This window comes from Nannospalax galili, unplaced genomic scaffold (genome assembly GCF_000622305.1).
Source record: "Nannospalax galili isolate Female #2095 unplaced genomic scaffold, S.galili_v1.0 scaffold252, whole genome shotgun sequence".
Classification (NCBI taxonomy): Eukaryota; Metazoa; Chordata; class Mammalia; order Rodentia; family Spalacidae; genus Nannospalax; species Nannospalax galili.
In genome coordinates, this window is record NW_008333886.1 from 5,778,870 (window position 1) to 5,791,344 (window position 12,475).

General features: G+C 39.3%; 1 protein-coding gene across 1 annotated transcript in view; it reads left to right on the forward strand.

Moving 5' to 3' along the window:
• Positions 1 to 748: 748 nt before the first annotated feature.
• Asxl3 (ASXL transcriptional regulator 3) overlaps positions 749 to 12,475 on the forward strand; it is a 166,939-nt gene continuing 155,212 nt past the window's right edge. The window contains 1 exon segment of the mRNA XM_008828849.1: positions 749 to 783. The gene's annotated coding sequence lies outside the window, so the exon portion shown is untranslated.

Sequence of the window (12,475 nt, forward strand, 5' to 3'; positions counted from 1 at the left end):
AAGAGGAGAGAAACAAAATGGGACTGGGCTTATAAAGCCAAGAGGGGCTGCATGGAAAGAGGAGAGCATGTGTTCTCTGTGACCAGGGAAAGGCAAAGGTGGGAAGCGGCTGAATTGGAGCGCGGGGCGCACAGTGGCTTTGGCTCCCCTGTGATTGTTTCAACGTTCCACCCGTCACTCCATCTTCTTTCTCATTTTAAACGTATAAATGAAGTTGGGTGAACAGTGACTCTCACACGGCAGTTTCTGACCAGCATTTTGCTCTTTGTTCTTCAAGCATTCAGGCTATGTGTTTCCAAGGTCCTTGGGACTTAGGAAATATTTTATCAGCCCAAAGGCATGTCTTTAACCATAACACATTAAAATTTAAGAAACATTAGCAACTTTTCAAATATGTGAAATTACATCGATTGACTTGGTTCCCTCAGGTTTCGGTTTCTCCTGTGACATGTATGTCTTGTGATGTGTTGCTTTTGAAGAATGGCCATAGTATGTTACGGAAGTTGCTGAGTTAACAGTGCAGAAAATAAAATGCATTCTTCCTTTGATCCTTGGGGCCTTGCAGGGGGAGCTTACTTTGACATCCCTTTCCCATTCCGAACTTTAGGAAGAGATTGCACGACTCATGCAGGTTTCCATCCCACACTCTTCCGTCCATCAATCTGGGACTCTTATGTTCATTTTTTTTTATTTCTTTTAGGCACTAGAAAAACACCCCAACTCACCAATGACAGCAAAGCAGATATTGGAAGTCATTCAGAAAGAAGGATTAAAAGAAACAAGGTCAGTATTCATATTTAAATAATTTTCTGTTTTTGTTGGCTAGAACTACCACTAGCTATAAAGCAAGAAATGTATCTAGATTTTGACACTATAGTTGATGGTGAATTAAGTAACTACCTGCAAATTTGCCTGTGATTGCAGAATACTTGGGTGACCTAAGGTTTCCTAATAACCACCTATTAATATAATACATTACCTTAGGTAAATGGAATCAGAATGCCCCTTGGCAGCAGGGATTGGCCTGTGTTTTAGCTCTTCATCACAGCTGTCCTTTCCCTTTCTTATAAGAGATTGTGTTTCTGAAATTAAGCAGTGAAGGAGAAACACTTTTACAGGCTTAACAGATAGATCCTGGGATATAAAGACGAGCCGATGCTGATAAAATTCAAAGTGCCAATAAAATGTGGCTGAAAATTTAGTCCTCTTATATTGAAGACCTCTACTTAGAGTGGCTTTTATCAGATGCTGAGTCTTTCTAGTTTTAAAAATAACAGCTTTACTGAGATAGGATTCACATGTTATAAAATTTGCTTTCAGTGGCTTCTATTTGCAGAGTTGTACAATCTTTCCCACTAACTGTGGAACACATCTATCACCCTCAAATGAAGTCCTGTACTTGTTTTTAGTCATTGTCTACTTACCACCCCTAACCTCTGCCCTCACTGATCTTTACTATCTCTGTGGATTGGCTTTTGTGGACATTTCTTATAAATGGAATTCATAATTATAGCCTTTGGGATTTTCTTCCCTCTCCAGTGTAATGGTTTCAAGGATCGTTCATGCTGTGACATAGATCAGGACTTCATTCTTTTCATTGCCAAATAATATTCTATAACATGGAAATAGCACATTTTATTTGTTAATGATGGTCCTTTGTTTCTATTTATGTATTAATGTTACATCTTTGGTCTTAGGCAGTTGTTTAGGACCATGCAGCTGACACTACTCAAAAAAGGAATAAAGGAAAGATGATTTTATATATATGTATATATATGTATATATTTAAAGCATGTCATTAGCCATGCTATCACAAGTAGACTTTGTGTGTGACCTGGCCATCTGAGAGCTGTGAAGCTAGCACCATCATAGTGATTGTAACCTGATGGAAACTAGACCTACTGAGACACCTTTTGACTGTTTGGATGTTGAGATAGACGCACTAAGGGAAACTCCTATAAAGCCAGCTTTTCCTAAAGTGGTTTCATTCATGATTCCTGTACCTCTAAAGAGTAAGTTACACTGGTCTCCAGCTATATAAAAGGCACCTGTGGAAATCACACTCATAGACATTGCAACTCAGCGGGATAGGATGCCTATGCTCAAATTTTCATCTCTAGTTTGGAGACATTTTTTTGAGTGCCCTGTTGAAAGTGAGTGGGCTAATACATCTATCCCATGCTCACAGTTAGCTCCCATAGTGGCAGTGCTGGCCCAACAGCCCCATCGTAGGACATGCTGGTCCGTACTGGATGTCAGCATGAGGAATTAGGGAACACGGTGGGGAAAACTGGCAATGAACTTTGTTTGCCAACCTTTCAACAACCCTAAAAATATTCATGCCATTTAGAAAACACCAAAAATATTTGTACCACAAACCACCAAAAGAAAAGGACTCAACATTTGAAGATACCAAATGTGAGCTCTGTACTGGAGGAATTTGAGGACACAGATAGGAGTTGCATCTCCTGGAAGCAGATGTTTGAAACTTATTTATTGAGATATTCTTTGGGGGGCTGGAAAGATGGTTCAGTGGCCAAGAACACTGGCTGTTCTTGCAGAAGACCCGGGTTCAAATCCCAGCACCCACATGGCAGCTAGCAACTGTCTGTAACACCAGTTCCAGGGGATCCGACACCCTCTTCTGACCTCTGTGGGCATTGTACAACACGGATGCACTTACCTACATGCAGGCAATACACACATATTAAAAAAAAAGATCACTAGCTGTTTTTTCAGAGGACCTGGGTTTAGTTCCTAGCACCCACATGGCTGCTAACAACCATCTGTAACTCTATTTCCTGGGGATCTGCCATCTTCTGGCCTTTGTGGGCATTTCACACACATGGCACATTTACATACATGCTGTCAAAACACTCAAGCATAAATTAAAAATAATAGATAAGATATTCTTCTTGAGGATGAGGAGATGGCTCAGTGAGTAAAATGCTAGAGGTGTAAACATGAAGACCTCAGTTTGGATCTCCACTACACACATGAAAAGCTAGGTGTGGTGGGTGGTGTGTGCCTAGAATCCTACTGCTGGGGAGAGAGAGACAGGAGGCTGCCGGAGCTGGGTGGCCAACCTGTCAAGCATAATTGGTGACCTCCAGTTTCAGTGAGAGAGTGTGTTTCAAAACATAAGGTAGAGAGCAATAGAAGAAGTAACCTGACATTGATCTGTGGCCTCAACATGCATGCGCACGCATACATGCACACACACAAACATATACACATATGTGCACCATATGTACCCTCTGCACACAGGTATTCTTCTCTACAGAAGTTACTCTGTTGCTGTGATTTGTGCCTTGCATGACAGTTCCCACACTGTGGTTCTCGGCAGCATTTCCATTGTATTTATGATTGTAGCAGCACTATGTCATATTTTCAAGCTATTCCTCTGCCTAGAATGGCATTTGAAAGTCTCTTTGTATGTATAGTTACCAAAATCAGACAAAAATCCAAAACAGATCTTCTTTAAAGAATAGTTAAGAACACTGAAACGGAAAGTGCATTCTGTGCCCCTGAATTCATTTCCCCTCACTGCATCATTAACATGTCCCTTTGTGAGAAAATATTGCCTTGAATTTCCAATACCGATAGTCTAGGATAGAATTATTAAAAGGACTCTGGCAAGCAGCTCCCAGGTTGAATAGGAAAAGGAAAGGCGAAGGGAGAGACAGCCATTCTTTCATGCTCATCTCTAAGATCGGCTCTGCTTTGAACGGCCCAGACACATATTTCAAGTCCTCATTTTTCACTCTGTTTTTTTTTTTTTGAAACTCTGCTCTTTTCTGTCGGTGTGATCTGTTACTTACAACCCACATGTCTCTGTCCAATCTTCCATTGATTTCTAGTCATAGTTTCCTTGTTAGAATTACCTCGAAAACAAACCTGTATAGATTCTAAGTGAGTTTGGAACTGTCAGATATGTTAGGCATGTTGTTTTAGGGAGCAGGTGCTGACATTTATTCTACCTTCTTCATGTACAGTCTTGCTACTTTTCAAGTTTTTAAATATTTTCCAAATATTTAAGGGAGCTGAGCAAATGAAGAACAGCTGTAGGTGTTTCTCTTTGGTAAAGTTTACAAATTCCATCATGAGAATGTTAACCTTGCTGATTAATTTCTAGTTAATTGTTAATGATGTGTTTTCCATGAAATGTAGTACAGGGAAGTGATCCTGGGGTTGTGGATATAGCCATAGCTATCTAAGGATGATGGGTAATGTTAAAGTCCCCACCCCCACCCTAAACCCCACCACTGTCTTCAGTATTTCTGAGAAAGGGACAGCAGGGTCTCCACCAGCATTCCAACTCCATACATGAGCTAAGACCACTGTAAAGCACTACGAAATCCACCCTTTCTTTTATGCCAGGCCCACCTCTTGAATTTACCTTGCCACACTTCAATTCTGTGCTGGTGTTTTCCTTGGGGGTTGTGAACTCTTAAAGGGTAGAGTACTTAACCCTCCTGACACTCAGCAGATACTCAACTAATGGTTCTTTAGTAAATAGTCTTTTTCCTCAAGATTGCAATTTGCTGGTGCCTAGTGATGACTGTGGTTTACATTCAACACTAAAAGCATCTTGTAAACCAACATGTTGTAGTTTACATCCTATTCAATAGTTGTTTCAAAATCAAAGGAACTTAACCATTTAATATATGCATGCTGACAGTCTGCAGAAGATTATCTGTGAACAAGTAAAGTTACGGTTGTTGTTGATTTTCCAATTCTGTAGGAACCACTGGCTTCAATTTGTAATTAAGAAAATCCCTCCATTGGTTATTTTGACAAAGTCAATGTGGATATTTGAATATACTTAGTAGATGCAGTAGTGTTACATCTTGTGATTGAGGCTGAATTTATGACATTTTATGCTGACTTTTTCTCTTTTCAAGTGACACTTTAAATTACATTTTTATATAGACATAATAAAAGAGGACAGTTTTGTACATCACATTCATGTTATTGATGAGATATTAGACTATGATTAAACTCCTTTTCGAAAAGCCAGAAAGAAATACTTCCCATGTAAGTTTAAAATTTTTTCTGAATATAATAAATTGTCAGGCTACGTGGATCTTTTTTGTTACTGAAAAATTGATAGTACAATTATATCATGATTTTTAAAGATTTGTTTTTTTTTTTTTAATGAAGATGCCATTGGTGAATTTTACTTCCCCATCAATATAATAGGATAAAGGAATTTATCAATATCATTTTATATTATAAAGCTTCTGGTCCATCTATGTTTCTGTTTTACTGATTCTAATGATACCAAGGCTCATGTTGCTTTGCGCCTACTGTTTGTCAACAGTTGATCAGTCACGGTTGTTTAGAAGGCTGTTCAGATGATCAGAAGCTTGGTGAATTTTACTTCCCCATCAATATAATAGGATAAAGGAATTTATCAATATCATTTTATATTATAAAGCTTCTGGTCCATCTATGTTTCTGTTTTACTGATTCTAATGATACCAAGGCTCATGTTGCTTTGCGCCTACTGTTTGTCAACAGTTGATCAGTCACGGTTGTTTAGAAGGCTGTTCAGATGATCAGAAGCTTATAATCAAATAGCTGTGTGGCATGGATAGAGGAGTTGGTGTGCACATTCCATCCTGCTGTGTTGTGGGTAGATACTTGATATTCTGTGGGCTCCTTGGCTGAGCATTCCCACATGCTCAGGGTAGGAGGCTGATGCTGCAGAAGACATTCTGTCTGCAGTCAGTAACAACATTTACATAGAACAGAGCAACTCCAGGTTCCATGTGTGGGAGGATCACGGGGCTATCCTAGTGCTGTCTTTCTGCCTCTGGTGCATTGATTTAGAAGTTGTTCATGTAAGATAAAAACAAAAGTGTTTTTGATGCCTGAGGATGTGTTTTGCTCTGTCCTTTCTCATGTAATTTTTAAGGTGATACTTTTAGATAAATGAGTGATCTGTTAGTGTGGTGTAGCCAGGAGCTACACAGTCAAAGAGTAAGGTTTGCATTGCTTACCTAGAAGAGCAAAGCAGCCATTTGTGAGTGAGGCCTAACTGCTTATGTGCTGGGCATTATTGTTACAAGATGCCTATCATTCATTAAGGTGACATGACTCATAACTGTTTTATATCACTTGATAACAGGTAGTTTCTTAAGGCAGTAAGAGGGTCATAAGGGAAACAACACACAAACAGCACACCACAGAAGGCACTACATAATCTCTTGTAGGTTAGAGACAGGGTAGTATTTATGATGTATCTTTGTACAGTATTATAGATGCTTTACTATATAAAAATGTGTTAAAGACTTCATCAACTTTTTACAGAATAGCAGCCTGTAATTACATATCCCAGTAGGGACACTTAGACAATTTTATAAACAATCTCTATTTGTTTTAGTGTTGCTCAGAAGGCAGACGCATTTTAGACTTCTCAGTGTGAAATATGCACTTGACAACTGAAGATTTTGTAATTATTCTAACATGCATGAAAATCTTTTTATTGCCACAGATCATTCTGAGAATAAATTTGTTTTAACCTCCTGGTTAAGACATTTTATGTTTTCTGTCGGTGAGCCTCTCTGATGATATGTGGAAATTAGGATCTCCACTTTAAACTGTGGTTCATTAAAGATGTCGTATTTTTAGGGGATAAACTGTCAGAAATTCTATTACCACATATAGTGACAAATGGTAAAATCTTTTGACATTGCTCTCGGTGAGATTTACGTTGCTAATTAGTGCTATAGGAGATTATTCTTTCTAGCCACTGAAATGTTTTGTCTAGAGATAAGACACACAAATAATTTCTATTGCAAAATCAATTCCTATCTCCAGTGTCCACGTTAGCACCCTTCATGCTGAAACGGTGGTCGACTTTGTTTGTGTCGGAGCATTTTTAGAATTACAGTGTTAGCGCTGGGTGTCAGCCCAACCATTTGTTAACATCTAATTCTCTCATTGTGTAAACATTGTGCACAGTCAGTCACCGAGAGAGAGGGATGTGTGAGACAATGGCGTGATTAGACAGAAGCTCAGGGCAATTTGCATATGGTTATGTGTGTGCACACATGTATAGGCAAGCACTTAGAATAATCTGGTTTTTGGCTGATGTGTGATTTTCTTACTGCTGAGCTCGAACTCTCCAGGAGAGACCTTCTTAGCTCCTCCTCCCATCCTGTTGGCTCTCATCTCTCTCTATCTGTGTGCCACTTTTCCTCATCATTCAAACACTTGTATATTTTGTGACAATAAGTTGTATTTAGTTACAGAACTTTATTTCTACTAATGTGATACTTGGAAAACTCCTTATTCTGATAATATCAGGCTTGCAAAACTGAAGAAGGGAACATGTCTTATATTTTACATGTAAGTAAAAATTTGAATTTCAAATATTTATTTGCATATATATATGCCCCCAATAAACTATTTAAAGTGTTTTGTTGACACTTTATATTTTCTGTGCACAATTAATTTTTATTAAATGATGAATTAGGTGCTCATAATTTCCATGTATCACAAATTAAAATAGCTGTGGTTTGTCTAAAATTAAATTTCTGTTAAATTAAGATTTTTTTTTTGCTTAGTGATAAAATGATTGAAATGATTTAAATATTTTTAATCACATTATTTATTGTTGGGGGCATACACGTGCCATGGTGTGCATGTGGAGATCAGAGGACGACCTGGACTTGGTTCTCTCCTTACACCATTAGGACCTGGGGATCCAACTCAGGTCGTTTGGCTGGACAGCAAGTGCCTTTACCCACTGAGCCATCTTGCTGGCCCTTGAGGTGACTCCTGTGAGAAATGTGATTATATATTAGTGGTAAAGCAGTTCCCAAGTTAGCACATAATTATGTAAAACATTCCTCTAGAAGCCCTGCATTCTGCTTCTCTGAACAACCCTAGCTATCCTTCACTTGGGCACCTGTGGAGCCTTCAAAGTCAGACGCTGGCTACTGCAGCCACACCAGATTATTTGCCGTTCGTGGTCAAAGCTCCCCTACTGTGTCTTTAGGATTTAAAAGGTAGAGATTAAAGTCCACAAAACATTCTCAAAGTGTCCTGTGAGTATGTGTATGTGCATGAGTTTATCTGTGTGCTGTATGCATGTGTAGTGTGTCTGCACACATGTATGTGTGTGGTTTGTGCTTGTGTATGTAAATGTGGGCTGTGTGCATGCATGTGTGTCTATATGTGGTGTATGTGTGTGCATGCATATGATCTGTGTGCTGTGTATATGTATATGTAATCTGTGTGTAAATGTGTATGCACGTGGGTTGTGTCCATGTTGGCGTGTACTTATGTTGTGTATGTGTGCTCATGTGTGCTTGTTCGTATATGCAGCATGTGTGCATGTGTATATGTGTGTGCTGTGTTCGTGTGTGGATACATGAGTGGCATGTGTATATGTATATATGCATATATGTGTGCATGTGTCCATGTATATGTATATGTGTGTGCTGTGTATGTGGTGTACATGCACTTCTGGCAGTTAGCACATTTAGATTTGCAGTTAGACTGCAGTACTTGTCAGAGGCCATGATTCAAAGTGACATATTAAGCTTCTTTGAGAGCTCCCCCAGTCCCAGGAAAATCACATTCACAGTGACTGTCAGAGTCTGCTCTTGCTGGCAAAGTGGCGTAAACAGGAGAAATAGCTTGCTCACAGTTCTACAGACCACACGTCCTGGACTGAGGTCTGAGAGTGTCATTTTCCTCTGTTTCCGGCTTGTGCCTCGCCCTTTCCAGTGATGTCATTTGTTGACCTTCATGTGGCCTCTCCAGGTAGAGCCTCAAGGATGGTGCAGACTCTTTATCATGTCTTATAAGGACGGGAACCCTGTGAGCTCAGGACTTCACCCTCATTTCACCTCAGCCATCTCTTAGTGGTTCAGGTGCAGTCCCGTTGAGGTCTAAGGTTCATCGTATATGGATTTCACGGGCAACAGCAACCATCAAGGTGGGACAGAGATTCAGAACTGGGCAAATTTTCAGCATCTCTGAGGGGTCTCAGAGCATCTCTGGAGCCTCCTCTCGGAAGGTGCAGCCTCCGCATTACCCTCAGCATGTTGCCGTGCCTCTGTTAGTGTCCTGCTAAAGATGAGTTTTCCTCTGCCATCCTGAGCATACTTGCCAATGGAATACTTGGCTTAAGAAGTTTCATGTTCAAGTATGATATGTGTATTCATATAATATGAGTTGATTTGGATTTTATTTGAAGCCTTTGGTAAAAATAGCTGTGGTGAGTGCCTACAGCCCTCAAGGCATCAATATCCACTAAGCTGTGCAATTACATCTATGAAATGGCCGTTGCTTAATACATCTTTTTATTCTGTCAGGCTTTCTTTCTCCATTCTTCCAAATAATTGAACAAAAAAGGTAATTTAAGTGATTTCAGCTTTACTAAGATCTAGGTATAATTTACTTCAGAAACACTGAGTACTCTATAAATATTTCAGTGCAGAAATAGAACCAGAAATGGATGTAAAATTACACTGTGCATGAATTTTTCTAAGTATCCTGTGCAGGTAAAGATTCTTTGGGAGGAGTCGGCCTTTAATTGAGGTGATTTTACTTGATTCTGTTGAAACCACTGCTTTGCCCCTCTCTGTTTCTCTGCCTCTCACTCTTTAATTGCCACATGCCAAATGATTTTTAGTTTGGTTTCCTTGTTTTGAGCTTGACAACATAATTCAGATGCAAAACAGTGGATCTGCAGACATAAGGACTTCTTTTTAGAGTTGATTTGTTTTTACAGGCGATAAAAACAATGGTTCTTTGTTGGGCAATGGTTTCTACAGCTGTAGTACGTGATTCCTAATACTTTTAGTATTTTTAGGGGGCAAAAAGACTACATATACTTCCTCCTACATGCCTAAGCAAAATCAAGTTGATAATCTGTAGTTCTGTCTCAAATTCAGGTGATTAACATATTAAACATGTGATACACTTATGTGATAAACACACAAAGATACATACACGTGTTCAAGCCTATGTTGCATGTGATGAGGTCCAAAGTCTCGTACTTGGCTTCATATCTCTTCAGTCTGTTAATAATCACACCCTGGGTTGGTTCACAGTGTGCAGCTTGTATGTCTGTGGTGCTTAGGAGTCCAGTTGAGCAAAATCAGAGAAATTAGAGGGCAGAAAAAAACCACAGGGCATTGGGGAAATGTAAGTTGTAAGACAGATTTTTGTCACACAAAATGAAGCAATCGAGGGTCTACAGTGTTTACTTTTAAGTCCCTGGAGACTTTGAGAGAAGTTTTAAGGCAAATACTCATTCTGTTAGGACTTATTAAGCAACTGCTGTGCTCTTGAGACTATAGAGGTGGATTGCTGGGTTAAACAGATAGGCAGAGTTGTAGTCTCTGCTCTGGGATTTAACAGTGTGGTTTGAGGTCCGTCTCTGTTACCCAATTATGTTTTCCAGCCTCTCCTTGATGAAGCAAATCTTAAGAGTAGTATATAATGTCTGTTTGAATTTTTACATTTGGGAACTTCTAAATTCTCAAATTCTTTATAAATTTATGATATTCCAACATGCCCATAAATATTATCTAACTACACACTTATCAGCTCATTAAGTGAAGAAACGCATATTTGTATCCGTTAATGTTTTTGGCACAGGGCTGAGCTAACTGTGTTTTATATAGTTATGACAAGCAAATTAATGAGTAGGGGTTGGTGCTAAAATATTAAACTTTATTGATCCTTCCCATTATCTGTAATGCTAAGGACATTTTATATGAGTCATTAATAACTTTTTAATGAAAGCTTTGATTTGGGTAGATACATTTCCACTTCCCATTTTGGAGATTAAAAAAAATAGAGGCAGATGAGGTTAAGTGGCTTGGAATGTTCATCTACCAGTAAGTGATAAACCTGGGACTTAAGGTTCTAGGGTTCGATGCCACAGTCACTTACCTCTAACCCTTCTAACCCTTTTAGACCCTTGGAACCTAACACTGAAAATGTTTGATTTAAAAATACACCTGGGCTACCGAGGTGACTCTGTGGATAAAGTACTTGTTGTGTAGGTGTGAAGACTAGAATTCAGATCCCCACAACTACGTAAAAGCCAGCACGGAGAATCCCAGATCTCAGAAGATAGAGATGGAATCCCTTAGGCAAGGTGATTGGTTACATCAGCCAAACTGGTGAGCTCCAGATTTAGCAAGAGACTCTGCCTCAGTAAATAAAGTATCTTGAAGGAGATACCCACCATCAACCTCTGGGCTCCACACACAGATATGTACAAATATACCTACAAATGCAGATGTGCACTCACAGATACATATGTATGTCCACACATGTGAACATACACACACACACACCACGTGCATATACATGCAAAAATCAATTATGTGCCTACCTTTGGTCACTTATTTGGATGTATGGAAGATGTCTTATGCATATTAGATTATGTACAGTAATGATGTTTATCGCTACATTTGAAGTCTGGCTTGTAGGTAGGTGTGTTGAAACTGTTTCAGTTTATGGTTTCCTTGTAACTAGAGTAGGTGGGTTGTGGAAGAAAACATTTCCATAGCTCACATAGATTTGGAGAACATTAAGACTTTGGAGGAATGATAATTGCTGTGCTTGGCTGATGCGAGGAGGGTGATTTCCAGTGAAGATCTGGGCTGCTGACATTGGAACACATATTTTTTTTAAATAATTTATTATTTTTATTTTATGTGTATGTGTGTATTGCCTGCGTGTAGGTAAGTGCACCCATGTTGTGCAATGCCTGTGGAAGACAGAAGAGGCCTTTGGATCCCCTGGAACTGGAGTTATGGACAGTTGTTAGCTGCCATGTAGGTGCTGGGATTTGAACCCAGGTCTTCTGCAAGAACAACCAGTGTTCTTAGCCACAAGCCATCTCTGCAGCCTGGAACACATATTTCAAATACAACTTCTTCCTGTTTGCTTTAGAAAATAATGCTCTCCGAGCACAAAATATGCCATAGCTAGTGAGAGATAGGACTTGAGGAGATGAACAAGGTTTTCATAGACTGAATTTCTTGCTTCTGGGAAGCTGGCTAGTTGGGACCAAAGCATGACCTTCAGCAAAATGGCAAATGCGTGTATAATCCAAAACTGGTTTCAGTGAATGGCAGTCTGTACACTTATGGGAAAACCTGAGCAAAAATAGATGGTGTTTAATTCATGTTCAGGTGGAAGTCAGGGAGGCTTGTGCTTGGCTCTAAGAGACGTGCTTAAAGAAAGAAAGGAAGACCCAAATGAGCAAGCAGGTACAGTTTCAGAAGTGGTACTACTATCTCTTTTAGGAAGTTTTCTTTTTAAAATTATTAAAGCTTATTTACAAAAACCTACAGCATACAGAAGTCTCCAATGGTGGGGGGCGCCATAGTTAAAATTCAGATTTCCTTGTAAAGTTACAGTCTCTAATGGAATCACATGTGAATGCTGCCCATGTAAGGACTTACCTTGTATGAAAATTGTATCTTGAGATAAG